The following is a 19,607-nucleotide window of genomic DNA, read 5'->3' as shown; positions in this document are numbered from 1 at the left end:
GGGAGTTAGCGGTTACAGGGGTAGTTTCACAAGCACGCACACAGGAGGGCGTGAGTGAGGACTACGGTGGCGCGTACAAGGGAAAGGGGTGCGCACAGGCCCCAAGAACAAACAAGATACGGCATGGGGAGCAGGTTGCTGAATCAAATTCATTTATGAAAGTTCTTCATGCTACGGAGATATATACATGATGAAAAACCTATCCTCTCCAATCCCTCTCAAATAAGTGACATCAATACAAAACCAAAGAAAGAACTCCAAAAAACACAGCAATTTGCCCATTAAAATTGAACCTAATTGTGCATGTGTAAACTCATTTGATATACATTAGTGACCGAAATGTATGTCATCCATTGGGAAATCTAGTTTACTTTAAGGTATTATATAAGGGCAACTCCAAAGCACATATACCCAAATTTTCTTTGCATTTTGTTCGTTTGGGTCGACAAACAGGCGGATATGGGTGGATAGGTGAACACGGCATGTGAACCCAACAGGACTAATTTGGTGATGATGCCCTCATTGTCCGCCCTTGAGAGTCGCATACCCGGCCTTGCACAGCGACGTGAGAGCTCGCCGGAGCCGACGAAGAGCCCACGGCCGCGCTTTGGACGCACATGCTCGGCCAACGTGACGACATGCTCGGCCACAAGTAAGAAAAATATTCAGCTAGAGTAATCAAATCAAGTCTTCATTAAAACATTCAAGCTGCATGAGTCCACAGGTGTCGTCAGCCTCTGCCACCACTCTGGCAAAAACACCACATGCTGGATTGATCGCTTGCATAATTCAGTTAAAGCAATTTCCTGCAAAAGTATAGCACGAGCTGTTTTAGATGACTTGCAAAAACACAGTAGGGTGTTCTCAAACACACATACACACACACACACACACACACACACACACACAACAGGGTACTCGGTGCACATTACTGCAGGCTATCCAATAAGAGGGAAATTCAGAGCCAACTGAACATTCTCACTCGAATAGTTTGATGCACCTACCGTCCTGGTCAAGATGATTGATGAACTGGACTACAGGAATAAGAACTGCGCATGCGTAACAGAAATTGGCAATTTTAGTACGAAGCAGAACCCGTCGACCTGCATCTGATAAAGAAAGGGAGGTGGAGCAGCGCCTGGCTTCAGAAGAGAAGGGGTCCGTGAAGGACTGGTGGCGATGAAGAAAGTCAGTACCAGCGGCGCGATGGGACGGGGACTGGGACCGTCGGCCAACAGGAGCAGCCGAGCAGTGATCCGTCGAGCTCGGCGTCCGAGTCGTCGTCAGTCAATATTAGCGGGGGCGGTGTCGAGCATGTGGTACAGGGCAGTATAGAGGAGAGGCACGCTGGTGACCGACACGACGACAACACGACAGCGAAGGAGATGAGCGTCGGACGACGATGAGAAGGGAGGGTTGTCATGTACTACTCATGTAGAGGAGATCGGGTGGCGGAGCAGCGTCGGCCATGGAGGCACGGAAAGACGACGGCCACCTCAACCATGAGGTGGACGAGGAGACCACGAGGTGGACGAGGAGGGGAGCAGTTGCAGAAGATATCATTGGCCATGCGTCGCTCATAGCGCCGGATCGAGAGCTCTGGGTGGGAGCGGTGGTGTTTGTGGGCGGAGCGGCCGGGAGACTTTTCACGCGATAGAGACGGGAGCGAGGGGGTTTGAGAGACCGGGCGTGCGACGTGCGTTAGTAGGTCACAGTTGTTTTTGTGGTTTGTTTACGATAGATTTTTTTTTCCAGGGGAAGAAGCGATCACATGAGGCCGTGTTTTTTCGGATCACAGCAGTTGGTTTGTTTACGATGGACTTTTTTTTCCGGGAAGTATCGATCGCATGAGACGGGGGAGTAGCGAACGCGCGATGAGGGAGAGGGATGGTTGAACCATCACGACGACTGCAGATTCCCTTTTAATAGTAGAGATATATACTACTGCCTCCGTTCCGAAATATTAGTCTTAGTAGAGATTTCAACAAGTGACTAAAATATCATTGCTTCGTATGTGGTAGTCTATTTAAAATCTCTAAAAAGATAAATATTTAGGAACGGAAGGAATACATTCGATTTTGGGAGGGGCCATAAGTTAACCATTTGTTATTTCCTAATGATAGCCTGTTGTTTTTTAAAACAAGTAGTACAGGGATGATGAAAGTGTCAAACCTATTACACTTTTATTGGAAGATTCGGAGAGAAAAAATCAAGGCTTATAGTGATGAGCATTACCAAGAGGGCCCAGAGATACCTCTCTGATACACTAAGTGACAAATCCTAATCTCGATCTATGCCAACCCAACAAACACCTTCGAAGACACCTGTAGAGCATCTTTATAATTACCCAATTACGTTGTGACGTTTGATAGCACACAAGGTGTTTCTCCGGTATTCAGGAGTTGCATAATCTCATAGTCACAGAAACATGTATAAGTCATGAAGAAAGCAATAGCAATAAAAATTAACAGTCATTATGCTAAACTAACCGATGGGTCTTGCCCATCACATCATTCTCTAATGATGTGATCCCATTCATCAAATGACAACACATGTCATGGTCAGGAAACATAACCATCATTGATTAACGAGCTAGTTAAGTAGACGCATACTAGGGACACTTTATTTTGTCTATGTATTCACACATGTACTAAGTTTTCGATTAATACAATTCTAGCATGAATAATAAACATTTATCATGATATAAGGAAATATGAATAACAACTTTATTATTGCCTCTGGGGGCATATTTCTTTCAATTTTGTGCTTATGATTATTGAGATTAAATATTTCTTAATATCATTAATTATTGTTGTCCTTCCTGACATAAAATGCATTTTACCTTTGTCCCCTTCCCTAATAAAATGAATTTTACTTATCAAGACTTCAGTACTGAAGATATTGTGGATAAAGACACATGATTGGGCAGTAAAAAGGTGTCCCATACCGAGTTTGTGATAGTTTAGCTCACCGCGCTACATGTCCTAATTTGGGCATCTTCATACTATTGGTTCACATGTTGGAGGATAAAAGTGATCGCCGCAAATAAATTGTTTTGAAGGGTCGGGGTCTTTCCGACTATGGGTAATTTCAAGATTAGTTGGAAGAAACAAGATGGGTTGTTTCCCGCTTATGATTCTAGAGATGAGATATTGCTTAATGCCAATAGTTATTGTTGCCATTCTCATCACCAAATGCATTTTACCTTTACCTCCCCCCAAAATGCATTTACTCATTTGGACCTGAGCATGAAAGATATTGTGGATAAAGGAAAGACACTGGGAAGTAAAAAGGTGTGTTCTGTATCGAGTATGTGATATTTTAGCTCATATTGCTACATGTTGTATTTTGAGCATCTTTCACGTGTTGGTGGATAAAGGTGATGCCATAAATAAATTGTTTATGTTGGGTCCGGGTCTTCTGGTTATGGATCATTTAAGGATTACTTGGAAGAAACAAGATGGATGTCGATGCGGTTATTTCTTGCTTATGATTCTTAAGAAGAGATATTGCTTAATCTCATTAGTTATTGTTGTCCTTTTGAACATCAAATGTGTTTTACCTTCACCCCCAGAAAATGCATTACTTATCACGACTTGACATTGAAGACTATTGGGCAATGAAAATGTTTGTTCCCTATCGGGTCTGTTATATTTTAGCTCAACATGCTTGATGTTTCTATTTTAGGAATTTTCATACTCTTGGTTGGAGGATAAAAGTGACCGCAATAAATAAATTGTTTACCAAGATAGAGATCAAAATTAAAAAAGATATAAATAAATTGTTTATGTCGGGCCAGGGGCTTCTTGTTATGTGTCATTTACGGATTAGTTGGAAGAAACAAGACAAATGTTGATGCAGTGCTTCATGCTTATGATTCTAGAGATGAGATATTGCTTCATGTCATTAATTATTGTTGTCTTTTTGAACATCAAATGCATTTTACCTTTGCCTGTCAGAAAATGCATTTTACTTATCATGACTTGAGCATTGAAAATTATTGGGCAGTGAAAAGGTTTGTTCTGTATCAGTTTGTTATATCTTAGCTCAGCGTGCTATGTGTTTCTATTTTGGGCATTTTCATACTCCTGGTTGGAGGATAAAAGTGACAGCCATAAATAAATTGTTTACCGAGACAGAGATCAGAATTTAAAAAAAGACATAAATAAATTGTTTATGTCGGGTCGGGGTTTTCTGGTTATGGGTCACTTAAGGATTAGTTATTTCGTGCATATGATTCTAGAGATGAGATCTTGGTTATGGGTCATTTAAGGATTAGTTGTTTCGTGCTTATGATTCTAGAGATGAGATCTTGCTTAATGTCATTAGTTATTGTTGTCTTTCTGTACATCAAATGCATTTTACCTTCGCCCCTAGAAAATGCATTTTACTTATTAGGACTTGAACATTGAATATTATTGGGAAGTGAAAATGTTTGTTTTCTATCGGGCCTGTTATATTTTAGCTCAGCGTGCTTTCTTTTGGGCATTTTCATATTCCTGGTTGGAGGACAAAAATGACCGACCCAAATAATTTGTTTATCAAGACATAGATCAAAAAATTTAAAAGCCATGTGCTAATGTTAATGTCATTAGTTACCGTTGTCTTTCTAAACATCAAATGCATTTTACCTACGACCCTTAGAGAATGCATTTTACTTATCAGGACTTGAGCATTAAAGATTATTAGACAATGTAAATGTTTATTTTAACACAATACAGACGTAAGCGCTCATATACATGCGCATACACTCACCCCTATGAACGCACATAGGCACACCCCGCCCCTATGAGCACCTCCTAAATACTGAGACGACATATCATCTTGAAATTTACGAAGCCACCGTAGGCACCTCATTGTCGACGGGAACGTCTCCTCCCACTGAATGCGCATCGCCGAAAATCCTGAAATAAATCCAGGAATAAATGATTGTACATCGCCGGATCCTGAAATAAATCCAAGAATAAATGCGAGCACGAGGACTTGAACTCTGGTGGACTGGGGATACCACAATCCTTCTAACAATCTTAAACACAGGTTGGTTCACGACAGTGTAACTATTTGTTCTATATCAGGTCTGTTATATTTTAGCTCAGCGTGCTACATGTTTCTATTTTGGGCATTTACATAATCTTGGTTGGAGGATAAAAGTGAACGCCACAAATAAATTGTTTGACAAGATAGAGATCAAAAATTAAAAAAGACATAAATAAATAGTTAATGTCGGGTCGGGGTCTTCTGGTTATCATTTATAGGGATTAGTTGGAAGAAACAAGACGAAAGTCAATGCGGTTGTTTTGTGCTTATGATTCTAGAGATGATATATTGCTCAATGTCATTAGTTATTTTTGTCTTTCTGAACATTAAATGCATTTTACCTTCGCCCCTTAGAAAATGCATTTTACTTATCAGAACTTGAGCATTGAAGATTATTGGGCAATGAAAAGGTTTGTTCTGGATCGGGTCTGTTATATTTTAGCCCAGTGTGCTACATGTTTCTACTTTGGGCATTTTCATACCCTTGGTTGAAGGATAAAAGTGACCGCCATAAATAATTAGTTTACCGAGACAGAGATCAAATTTTTTAAAAGCCATGTGCTGATGTTAATGTCATTAGTTATTATTGTCTTTCTGAACATCAAATCGTTTTACCTTCGCCCCTTAAAGAAAAGCATTTTACTTATCAGGACTTGAGCATTGAAGATTATTGGGCAGTGAAAATGTTTGTTCTGTATTGGGTCTGTTATATTTTTAGCTCAGCATGCTACATGTTTCTATTTTGGGCGTTTACATAATCTTGGTTGGAGGATAAAAGTAACTGCCACAAAAAAATTGTTTGCAAGACAGAGATCAAAAATTAAAAGAGGCATAAATAAATTGTTTATGGCGGGTTGGGGTCTTTTGTTTATAGGTCATTAAAGGATTAGGTGGAAGAAACAAGATGATGTCGGTGTGACGCCCCCGATTCAATCGTACACTAATCATACACACAAATATGTACGATCAAGATCAGGGACTCACGGGAAGATATCACAACACAACTCTAGACACAAACCAAAATAGTACAAACTTTATATTACAAGCCAGGGGCCTCGAGGGCTCGAATACAAGCTCGATACACAAGAGTCAGCGGAAGCAGCAATATCCGAGTACAGACATAAGTTAAACAAGGATGCCTTAAGAAGGCTAGCACAAAAGCAACATGATCGAAAAGGCAAGGCCTCCTGCCTGGGACCTCCTAACTACTCCTGGTCGTCGGCGATCTTCACGTAGTAGCATCCATCGGCGGTGGCATCTGGCTCCAGGGATCCACCATCTGGTTGCATCAACTGAAAAGAAGAAAGAAGGGGGAAAAGGGGGTAGCAAAGCAACCGTGAGTACTCATCCAAAGTACTCGCAAGCATCAGATCTATACTAAGTATGCATTGGTATCAAATGGAAGGGTTGTATCTGTGGACTAAACTGCAGAATGCCAGAATAGAGGGGAAGGCCTAGCATAACAAAGACTAGCATCTTCAAGCAGCTCCAAGCATCTTGCAGCATGTAGAAGAGTAAAGAATAATAGTTTATAATTAACAAACATGTTGTAGCATTAATGCCCAGAGATCCTTCCTCGACTCCCTACGAGAAAGCAATCCCGGAGCCACATATCTCAAGTATCCATTTGTAGTTGTATAAGATCAGGATATAAGTCTGAACGTCCGTTACCGTGGACACGACTATTAATAGATAATCTTCCCTGCAGGGGTGCACCACGTTTTCCAACACGCTCAATAACTCTAGCTGGACACACCTTTCTGGGGTCAATGCCCGGCCTCGGAAGATCAACACGTCGAAGCCCTACCTAGGCTCAGCAGAGAGGTCCCCACCGGTCTACCTCCTAAGCACTCAGGGGTCTGGACCCATCGCCCGTTGCACTCCGGGTCGTTTCACGCAGGGCGGGTCCAGGCTCCACCTCTACATGGATGGTGCCGGCCCAGCCTCGCCGCACTGCTGAACTGGACAACTGACAAAGCTTCGGCTGATACTGCGACGTCGAGGCCCATAACTATTCTCACGCGGTGGTTGGTGCGTAAAGGCCAAAGGCCAACTCAGAACAAATACCCAAACCATAGTGTATTATTAGTTTACGGAGACGAGCAGAGACTCACGATCGAAAGTGATCCCGTCACCTCGTCTCGTGGACATACGACAAGGGCCTAGAATGCCCGGCCGTGCCATGTCATTATCTTGCGGGTGCTCTCCGGGCCCGCCCGACTTTCACCAAGGTCTCAAGTAAAGTCATTGTAACCGTGTGTCCAAACATCAAGGGGAAAACCCGAGGAATCACCCACGGAGGATTCCACTCAATGTAATCATCAAGGTGAACATAAGAGGGACCACCCTCGAGGTTCACACTTGAGGTGTTGAACGACAGAGCCGTATCGGGAATGGTGAAAGAGGAAATCACCGTCGATGACCATGATCGAATAGTTACACTACAGAATTATCATCAGGAGTGCGTTATGAGGGATCACCCTCGGCACTCGATAGTAGCTCTGCAGAGTCGAGCAACAAATGGGGCGTGCTGTGATGTGAGGTGTTGGGCTCTGGTCGTCGATCACGTTGCTCGAGTCGTCGAAGATGAAGCAGGGGCAAAAAGGACAAGGTGGGGGTCACTGATAGATCACTAACCAACCTATACTAAGCAGTTTAGGATAAGCAGGTAAGGTACAACAGCAGGTACAAAAGCAGGCTATGCATCAGAATAGGAGCAATCAAATACAGTAGCAAAATCTAATGCAAGCATGAAAGAATGGAATGGGAGATATCGGGATGATCAAAGGTGGGGCTTGCCTGGAAGCTCTGCTGAAAGGGAAGAAGGGGTCGTCAGTGACGTAGTCGATCATAGGGACATCAGCATCGATCTCGGTGTCTACCGGTGAGAAGGGGGGAAGAAACAGTAAATGCACACAAACATATGCATAACAAGACAATAAGCGGGGCTAGAGGTGGTCTAACTGAAGGAAATATGCCCTAGAGGCAATAATAAAGTTATTATTTATTTCCTTATTTCATGATACATGTTTATTATTCATGCTAGAATTGTATTAACCGGAAACATAATACATGTGTGAATACATAGACAAACATAGTGTCACTAGTATGCCTCTACTTGACTAGCTCGTTTATCAAAGATGGTTATGTTTCCTAACCATGGACAAAAGAGTTGTCATTTGATTAATGGGATCACATCATTAGGAGAATGATGTGATTGGCATGACCCATTCCGTTAGCCTAGCACTTGATCGTTTAGTATGTTGCTATTGCTTTCTTCATGACTTATACATGTTCCTATAACTATGAGATTATGCAACTCCCGTATACCGGAGGAACACTTTGGGTGCTACCAAACTTCACAATGTAACTGGGTGATTATAAAGGAGCACTACAGGTGTCTCCAAAGGTACATGTTGGGTTGGCGTATTTCGAGATTAGGTTTGTCACTCCGATTGTCGGAGAGGTATCTCTGGGCCCTCTCGGTAATGCACATCACTATAAGCCTTGCAAGCAATGTAGCTAAATGAGTTAGTTACGGAATGATGCATTACGTAACGAGTAAAGAGACTTGCCGGTAAACGAGATTGAACTAGGTATTGCATACCGACGATCGAATCTCGGGCAAGTAACATACCGATGACAAAGGGAACAACGTATGTTGTTATGAGGTTTGACCGATAAAGATCTTCGTAGAATATGTAGGAACCAATATGGGCATCCACGTTCTGCTATTGGTTATTGACCGAGAATAGTTCTAGGTCATGTCTACATAGTTCTCGAACCCGTAGGGTCCGCACGCTTAACGTTACGATGACAGTTTCATTATGAGTTTATAAGTTTTGATGTACCAAAGTTTGTTCGGAGTCCCGGATATGATCATGGACATGACGAGGAGTCTCGAAATGGTTGAGACATAAAGATTGATATATTGGAAGCCTATGTTTGGACATCGGAAGTGTTCCGGGTGAAATCGGCATTTTACCGGAGTACCGGGGGGTTACCGGAACCCTCCCAGGGGTTATTGGGCCTTCATGGGCCATAAGGGAGAAGAGGAGAGGAGGCAAGAGGTGGGCCGTGCCCCCTCCCCTCCCTAGTCCGAATAGGACAAGGAGAGGGGGCCGGCGCCCCCCTTTCCTTCCCCTCTTCCTCCTCCTTCCCCCTTCTCCTACTCCAACTAGGAAAGAAGGGAGTCCTACTCCCGGTGGAGTAGGACTCTCCCTTGGCGCGCCCTCCTTGGCCGGCCGCCCCCTCCCCCTGGCTCCTTTATATACGGGGGCAGGGGGGCACCCTATGACACACAAGTTAATCTACGGATCATTCCTTAGCCGTGTGCGGTGCCCCCCTCCACCATATTCCACCTCGGTCATATCGTCGCGGAGTTTAGGCGAAGCCATGCGCCGGTAGAACATCATCATTGTCACCACGCCATCGTGCTGACAGAACTCATCCCCGACACCCTGCTGGATCGGAGTCCGGGGAACGTCATCGAGCTGAACGTGTGCTGAACTCGGAGGTGCCGTACGTTCGGTACTTGGATCGGTCGGATCGTGAAGACGTACGACTACATCAACCGCGTTGTCATAACGCTTCCGCTTACGGTCTACGAGGGTACATGGACAATACTCTCCCCTCTCGTTGCTATGCCATCACCATGATCTTGCGTGTGCGTAGGAATTTTTTTGAAATTACTACGTTCCCCAAGAGTGGCATCTGAGCCAGGTTTTATGCGTAGATGTCATATGCACGAGTAGAACACAAGTGAGTTGTGGGCGATACAAGTCATACTGCTTACTAGCATGTCATACTTTGGCTCATCGGTATTGTGAGATGAAGCGGCCCGGACCGACATTACGCGTACGCTTATGCGAGACTGGTTTCACCGTTACGAGCACTCGTGCTTAAAGGTGACTGGCGGGTGTCTGTCTCTCTCACTTTAGCTGAATCGAGTGTGGCTACGCCCAGTCCTTGCGAAGGTTAAAACATCACTAACTTGACGAACTATCGTTGTGGTTTTGATGCGTAGGTAAGAACGGTTCTTGCTCAGCCCGTAGCAGCCACGTAAAATTTGCAACAACAAAGTAGAGGACGTCTAACTTGTTTTTGCAGGGCATGTTGTGATGTGATATGGTCAAGACGTGATGCTATATTTTATTGTATGAGATGATCATGTTTTGTAACCGAAGTTATCGGCAACTGGCAGGAGCCATATGGTTGTCGCTTTATTGTATGAAATGCAAACGCCCTGTAATTGCTTTACTTTATCACTAAGCGGTAGCGATAGTCGTAGAAGCAATAGATGGCGTAACGACAATGATGCTACGATGGAGATCAAGGTGTCGCGCCAGTGACGATGGTGATCATGACGGTGCTTCGGAGATGGAGATCACAAGCATAAGATGATGATGGCCATATCATATCACTTATATTGATTGCATGTGATGTTTATCCTTTATGCATCTTATCTTACTTTGATTGACGGTAGCATTTTAAGATGATCTCTCACTAATTATCAAGAAGTGTTCTCCCTGAGTATGCACCGTTGCCAAAGTTCGTCGTGCCCAGACACCACATGATGATCGGGTGTGATAAGCTCTACGTCCATCTACAACGGGTGCAGGCCAGTTTTGCACACGCAGAATACTCAGGTTAATCTTGACGAGCCTAGCATATGCAGATATGGCCTCGGAACACGGAGATCGAAAGGTCGAGCGTGAATCATATAGTAGATATGATCAACATAGTGATGTTCACCATTGAAAACTACTCCATCTCACGTGATGATCGGTTATGGTTTAGTTGATTTGGATCACGTGATCACTTAGATGACTAGAGAGATGTCTGTCTAAGTGGGAGTTCTTAAGTAATATGATTAACTGAACTTTAATTTATCATGAACTTAGTCTTGGTAGTATTTTGCAAATTATGTTATAGATCAATAGCTCGCGTTGTTGTTTTCATATGTTTATTTTGATATGTTCCTAGAGAAAACTGTGTTGAAAGATGTTAGTAGCAATGATGCGGATTGGATCCGTGATCTGAGGTTTATCCTCATTGCTGCACAGAAGAATTATGTCCTTGATGCACCGCTAGGTGACAAACCTATTGCAGGAGCAGATGCAGATGTTATGAACGTTTGGCTAGCTCAATATGATGACTACTTGATAGTTTAGTGTACCATGCTTAACGGCTTAGAATCGAGACTTCAAAGATGTTTTGAACGTCATGGACCATATGAGATGTTCCAGGAATTGAAGTTAATATTTCAAGCGAATACCCGAGTTGAGAGATGTGAAGTCTCCAACAAGTTCTATAGCTAAAAGATGGAGGAGAATCGCTCAACTAGTAAGCATGTGCTCAGATTGTCTAGGTACTTCGATCGCTTGAATCAAGTGGGAGTTAATCTTCCAGATAAGATAGTGATTGATAGAATTCTCTAGTCACCATCACTAAGTTACTAGAACTTCGTGATGAACTATAATATGCAAGGGATGACGAAAACAATCCCCGAGCTCTTCGTGATGTTGAAATCAACGAAGGTAGAAATCAAGAAAGAGCATCAAGTGTTGATGATTGACAAGACCACTAGTTTCAAGAAAAGGGCAAAGGGAAAGAAAGGGAAACTTCAAGTAGAATGGCAAACAAGTTGTCACTCCCATGAAGAAAACCAAAGCTGGACCAAAGCCTGAAACTGAGTGTTTACACTGCAAAGGAAATGGTCACTGGAAGTGGAAATGCCCTGAATATTTGGTAGATAAGAAGGATGGCAAAGTGAACAAGGGTATATTTGATATACAGATTATTGATGTGTGCCTTACTAGTGTTTATAGTAGCCCCTGAGTATTTGATACTTGTTCGGTTGCTAAGATTAGTAACTCGAAACAGGAGTTACAGAATAAACAGAGACTAGTTGAAGGGGAAGTGACAATGAGTGTTGGAAGTAGTTCCAAGATTGATATGATCATCATCGCACACTCCCTATACTTTTGGGATTAGTGTTAAACCTAAATAAATGTTATTTGGCGTTTGCGTTGAGCATGAATATGATTTGATCATGTTTATTGCAATACGGTTATTCATTTAAAATCAGAGAATAATTGTTGTTCTGTTTACATGAATAAAACCTTCAATGGTGATACACCCAATGAAAATAGTTTGTTGGATCTCGATCGGAGTGATACACATATTCATAATATTGATGCCGAAAGATGCAAAGTTAATAATGATAGTGCAACTTATTTGTGGCACTGCCGTTTGGGTCATATCGGTGTAAAGCGCATGAAGAAACTCCATAAAGATGGATTTTTGGAATCACTTGGTTATGAATCATTTGATGCTTGCGAACCGTGCCTTTGGGCAAGATGACTAAAACTCCATTCTCCGGAACAATGGAACAAGCTACTGACTTATTGGAAATAATACATACCGATGTATGTGATCCAATGAGTGTTGATGCTCGTGGCAAGTATCGTTATTTTCTAACCTTCACAAGATGATTTGAGCAGATATGGGTATATCTACTTGATGAAACATAAGTCTGAAATAGTTGAAAGGTTCAAAGAATTTTAGAGTGAAGTGGAAAAATCATCGTAACAAGAAAATAAAGTTTCTGCGATTTGATCGCGGAGACGAATATTTGAGTTACGAGTTTGGTCTTCAATTAAAACAATGCGGAATAGTTTCACAGCTCACGCCACCTGGAACACCACAACGTTATGGTGTGTCCGAACGTCGTAACCGCACTTTATTGGATATGGTGCGATCTATGATGTCTCTTACTGATTTACCAATATTGTTTTGGGGTTATGCATTAGAGACAGCTGCATTCACGTTAAAAGGGAACCATCTAAATCCGTTGAGACGACACCATATGAACTGTGGTTTAGTAAGAAACCCAAGTTGTCGTTTCTTAAAGTTTGGGGCTACGATGCTTATGCGAAAAAGTTTCATCCTGATAAGCTCAAACCCAAATCAGAGAAGTGCGTCTTCATAGAATACCCAAAGGAAATTGTTGGGTACACCTTCTATCACAGATCCGAAGGCAAGATATTCGTTGCTAAAAATGGATCCTTTCTAGAGAAGGAGTTTCTCTAAAAGGAAGTGAGTGGGAGGAAAGTAGAACTTGATGAGGTAACTGTACCTTCCCCCGAATTGGAAAATAGTTCATCACTGAAATCAGTTCCAGTGATTCCTACACCAATTAGTGAGGAAGCTAATGATGATGATCATGAAACTTCAGATCGAGTTACTACAGAACCTCGTAGGTCTTCCAGAGTACGGTCCGCACCAGAGTGGTACGGTAATCCTGTTCTGAAAGTCATGTTACTAGACCATGATAAACCTACGAACTATGAGGAAGAGATGATGAGCCCAGATTCCGCAAAATGGCTGGAGGCCATGAAATCTGAGATAGGATCCATGTATGAGAACAAAGTGTGGACTTTGGTGGACTTGCCCGATGATCGGCAAACCATAGAAAATAAATGGATCTTCAAGAGGAAGACGGACGTTGATAGTAGTGTTACTATCTACAAAGCTCGACTTGTCGCAAAAAGGTTTTTGACAAGTTCAAGGTGTTGACTACAATGAGATTTTCTCAACTGTAGCGATGCTTAAGTCTGTCCAAATCATGTTAGCAATTGCCACATTTTATGAAATCTGGCAAATGGATGTCAAAACTGCATTCCTTAATGGTTTTCTTAAAGAAGAGTTGTATATGATGCAACCAGAAGGTTTTGTCAATCCTAAAGGTGCTAACAAATGTGCAAGCTCCAGCGATCCGTCTATGGACTGGTGCAAGCATCTCAGAGTTGGAATATACGCTTTGATAAATTGATCAAAGCATATAGTTTTGTACAGACTTACAGTGAAGCCTGTATTTACAAGAAAGTGAGTGGGAGCACTACAACATTTCTGATAAGTATATGTGAATGACATATTGTTAATCAGAAATAATGTAGAATTATTCTGCAAAGCATAAAGGAGTGTTTGAAAGGAGTTCTTTAAAAGAAAGACCTTAGTAAAGCTACTTACATATTGAGCATCAAGATCTATTGAGATAGATCAAGACACTTGATAAGATTTTCAATGAGTACATTGTTGGAAATATGCCCTAGAAGCAATAATAAATAAGCTATTATTATATTTATTTGTTCATGATAATAGTCTTTTATTCATGCTATAACTGTATTATCCGGAAATCGTAATACACGTGTGAATACATAGACCACAATGTGTCCCTAGTGAGCCTCTAGTTGACTAGCTCGCTGTGATCAACAGATAGTCATGGTTTCCTGGCTATGGACATTGGATGTCGTTGATAACGGGATCACATCATTAGGAGAATGATGTGATGGACAAGACCCAATCCTAAGCATAGCACAAAGATCATGTAGTTCGTTTTCTAGAGCTTTGCCAATGTCAAGTATCTCTTCCTTTGACCATGAGAGCGTGTAACTCCTGGATACCGTAGGAGTGCTTTGGGTGTATCAAACGTCACAACGTAACTGGGTGACTATAAAGGTGCACTACAGGTATCTCCGAAAGTATCTATTGTTTTATGCGGATCGAGACTGGGATTTGTCACTCCGTGTAAACGGAGAGGTATCTCTGGGCCCACTCGGTAGGACATCATCATAATGTGCACAATGTGACCAAGGGGTTGATCACGGGATGATGTGTTACGGAACGAGTAAAGAGACTTGCCGGTAACGAGATTGAACAAGGTATCGGTATACCGACGATCGAATCTCGGGCAAGTAAAATACCGCTAGACAAAGGGAATTGCATACGGGATTGATTAAGTCCTTGACATCGTGGTTCATCCGATGAGATCATCGTGGAACATGTGGGAGCCAACATGGGTATCCAGATCCCGCTGTTGGTTATTGACCGGAGAACGTCTCGGTCATGTCTACATGTCTCCCGAACTCGTAGGGTCTACACACTTAAGGTTCGGTGACGCTAGGGTTATAAAGGAAGCTTGTATGTGGTTACCGAATGTTGTTCGGAGTCCCGGATGAGATCCCGGACGTCACGAGGAGTTCCGGAATGGTCCGGAGGTAAAGATTTATATATGGGAAGTCCTGTTTTGGTCACCGGAAGAGTTTCGGGGTTTATCGGTAACGTACCGGGACCACCGAGAGGGTCCCGGGGGTCCACCAAGTGGGGACACCAACCCCGCAGGCATGTGTGGGCTAAGAGTGGTGAGGGACCAGCCCCTTAGTGGGCTGGTGCGCCTCCCACAAGGGCCCATGGCGCCTAAGAGGTGGAAAGGGGGCAAACCCTAAGGGGATATGGGCCTTAGGGCCCATATTGGTGCGCCTCCCTCTCCTCTCCCCCTCTTGGCCGCCATCCTTGATCCCCATCTAGGGCTGCCACCCCCCTAGGGGGTGGGAACCCTAGAGGGGGCGCAGCCCCTCCCCTTCCCTATATATATGAGGCCTAGGGCTGCCCATAACACGCGATTTCGATCTCTGGTTGGTGCAGCCCTGCGTCTCTTCTTCCTCCTCTTCTAGCCACGCTCCTCCATCACCACCACGCCGTTGTGCTGCTGTTGGATGGAGTCTTCCTCAACCTCTCCCTCTCTCCTTGCTGGATCAAGGCGTGGGAGACGTCACCGGGTTGTACGTGTGTTGAATGCGGAGGTGCCGTCCGTTCGGCACTAGGATCTCCGGTGATTTGAATCACGACGGGTACGACTCCTTCAACCCCGTTCTCTTGAATGCTTCCGCTTAGCAATCTACAAGGGTATGTAGATGCACTCTCCTTCCCCTCGTTGCTGGTTTCTCCATAGATAGATCTTGGTGACACGTAGGAAAATTTTGAATTTCTGCTACGTTCCCCAGCAGTGGCATCATGAGCTAGGTCTATTGCGTAGATTCTTTGAACGAGTAGAACACAAAGTAGTTGTGGGCGTTGATTTTGTTCAATATGCTTACCGTTACTAGTCCAATCTTGTTTCGACGGTATTGTGGGATGAAGCGGCCCGGACCGACCTTACACGTACTCTTACGTGAGACAGGTTCCACTGATTGACATGCACTTGGTGCATAAGGTGGCTAGCGGGTGCCAGTCTCTCCCACTTTAGTCGGAACGGATTCGATGAAAAGGGTCCTTATGAAGGGTAAATATAAATTGACATATCACGTTGTGGTTTTGCGTAGGTAAGAAACGTTCTTGCTAGAAACCCATAGCAGCCACGTAAAACATGCAAACAACAATTAGAGGACGTCTAACTTGTTTTTGCAGGGTATGCTATGTGATGTGATATGGCCAAGAAGAATGTGATGAATGATATGTGATGTATGAGATTGATCATGTTCTTGTAATAGGATTCACGACTTGCATGTCGATGAGAATGACAACCGGCAGGAGCCATAGGAGTTGTCTTTATTTATTGTATGACCTGCGTGTCATTGAACAACGCCATGTAACTTACTTTAGTTTATTGCTAAACGCGTTAGTCATAGAAGTAGAAGTAGTCATTGGCGTGACAACTTCATGAAGACACGATAATGGAGATCATGATGATGGAGATCATGGTGTCATGCCGGTGACGATGATGATCATGGAACCCCGAAGATGGAGATCAAAAGGAGCAAAATGATATTGGCCATATCATGTCACTATTTGATTGCATGTGATGTTTATCATGTTTATGCATCTTGTTTACTTAGGACGACGGTAGTAAATAAGATGATCCATTACAAAATTTCAAGAAGTGTTCTCCCCTAACTGTGCACCGTTGCTACAGTTCGTCGCTTCTAAGCACCACGTGATGATCGGGTGTGATGGATTCTTACGTTCACATACAACGGGTGTAAGACAGTTTTACACAGCGAAAACACTTATGGTTAACTTGACGAGCCTAGCATGTACAGACATGGCCTCGGAACACGGAGACCGAAAGGTCGAGCATGAGTCGTATAGTAGATACGATCAACATGAAGATGTTCACCGATGATGACTAGTCCGTCTCACATGATGATCGGACACGGCCTAGTTGACTCGGATCATGTAATCACTTAGATGACCAGAGGGATGTCTATCTGAGTGGGAGTTCATAAGATGAACTTAATTATCCTGAACATAGTCAAAAAGACCTTTTGCAAATTATGTCGTGAGCTCGCGCTTTAGTGCCACTGTTTAGATATGTTCCTAGAGAAAATATAGTTGAAAGTTGATAGTAGCGATTATGCGGACAATAGAAAGCTTATGTCCTCAATGCACCGCTCAGTGTGCTAAACCCCAAACGTCGTTTGTGGATGTTGTGAACATCGGACATACACGTTTTGATAACTACGTGATAGTTCAGTTAAACGGTTTAGAGTTGAGGCACTAAAGACATTTTTCGAAATGTCGCGGAACATATGAGATGTTTCAAGGGCTGAAATTGGGATTTCAGGCTCGTGCCCACGTCAAGAGGTATGAGACCTCTGACGATTTTCTTAGCCTACAAACTAAGGGAGAAAAGCTCAATCGTTGAGCTTGTGCTCAGATTGTCTGAGTGCAACAACCACTTGAATCGAGTGGGAGTTAATCTTCCAGATGAGATAGTGATGTTTCTCCAAAAGTCATTGCCACCAAGCTGCTAGAGCTTTGTGATGAACTATAACATATCAGGGATAGATATTACGATCCTTGAGGTATTCGTGATGTTTGACACCGCGAAAGTAGAAATCAAGAAGGAGCATCAATTGTTGATGGTTGGTGAAACCACTAGTTTCAAGAAGGGCAAGGGCAAGAAGGGATACTTCATGAAACGGCAAATCAGCTGCTGCTCTAGTGAAGAAACCCAAGGTTGAACCCAAACCCGAGACTAAGTGCTTCTGTAATAAGGGGAACAACCACTGGAGCAGGATTACCCTAGATACTTGGTAGATGAGAAGGCTGGCAAGGTCGATAGAAGTATATAGGATATACATTATGTTAATGTGTACTTTACTAGTACTCCTAGTAGCACCAGGGTATTGGATACCGGTTCGGTTGCTAAGTGTTAGTAACTCGAAATAAAAGCTACGGAATAAACGGAGACTAGCTGAAGGTGAGCTGACGATAAGTGTTGGAAGTGTTTCCAAGTTTGATGTGATCAAACATCGCACGCTCCCTCTACCATCAAGATTAGTGTTAAACCTGAATAATTGTCATTTGGTGTTTGCGTTGAACATAGACATAATTGGATTATGTCTATCGCAATACGGTTATTCATTTAAAGAGAATAATGGTTACTCTATTTATTTGAATAATACCTTCAATAGTCTTGCACCTAAAGGAATGGTTTATTGAATCTCGATCGTAGTGATACACATTTTCATGCCAAAAGATATAAGATAGTAATGATAGTACCACTTACTTGTGGCACTGCCATGTAAGTCATAATGGTATAAAACGCATGAAGAAGCTCCATGTTGATGGATCTTTGGACTCACTCGTTTTTGAAAAGTTTGAGACATGCGAACCATGTCTATTGGTGTATATGCATGAAGAAACTCCATGCATATGGATCATTTAGACTCACTTGATTTTGAATCACTTGAGATATGCAAATCATACCACATGGACAAGATGACTGAAAAACCTCGGTTTCAGTAAGATGGAACAAGATAGCAACTTGTTGGAAGTAACACATTTTGATGTGTGCAGTCCAATGAGTGCTGAGGCATGCAGTGAATATCGTTATGTTCTTACTTCACAGATGATTCGAGTAGATGTTGAGAATATTTACTTGATGAAACACAAGTCTAAATTATTGAATGGTTCAAGTAATTTCAGAGTGAAGTGGAAGATCATTGTGACAAGAGGATAAAATGTCTATGATATGATCATAGAGACGAATATCTGAGTTACGAGTTTTGGCACACAATTAAGACATTGTGGAAATTGTTTCGCAATTAATACCGCGAGGAACACCATAGTGTGATGGTGTGTCCGAACATCATAGTTGCACCCTATTGGATATGGTGCGTACCATGATGTCTCTTATCGAATTACCACTATTGTTCATGGGTTAGGCATTAGAGACAACCACATTCACTTTAAATAGGGCACCACGTAATTCCGTTGAGATGACACCGTATGAATTATGGTTTAGAGAAACCTAAGTTGTCATTTCTTAAAGGTTTGGGGCTGCGACGCTTATGTGAAAAAGTTTCAGGATTGATAAGCTCGAACCCAAAGCGGATAAAATGCATCTTCATAGGACACCCAAAACAGTTGGGTATACCTCCTAATTTAGATCCGAAAGCAATATGGATTGTTTCTTGAATCGGGTCCTTTCTCGAGGAAAGGTTTCTCTCGAAAGAGTTGAGTGGGAGGATGGTGGAGACTTGATATGGTTATTGAACCATCACTTCAACCAGTGTGTATCAGGGCACAGGAAGTTGTTCATGTGGCACCTACACCAATTGAAGTAGAAGCTTATGATAGTGATCATGAAGTTTCGGATCAAGTCACTGCCGTACCTCGTAGGGTGACAAGGATACGTACTACTTCAGAGTGGTACAGTAATCCTGTCTTGAAGGTCATGTTGCTAGATAACAATGAACCTACGAGCTATGGAGAAGCGATGG

The sequence above is a fragment of the Triticum dicoccoides genome, chromosome 1B (assembly GCF_002162155.2).
Source record: "Triticum dicoccoides isolate Atlit2015 ecotype Zavitan chromosome 1B, WEW_v2.0, whole genome shotgun sequence".
Taxonomy (NCBI): domain Eukaryota; kingdom Viridiplantae; phylum Streptophyta; class Magnoliopsida; order Poales; family Poaceae; genus Triticum; species Triticum dicoccoides.
This window is presented reverse-complemented; position numbering follows the sequence as displayed.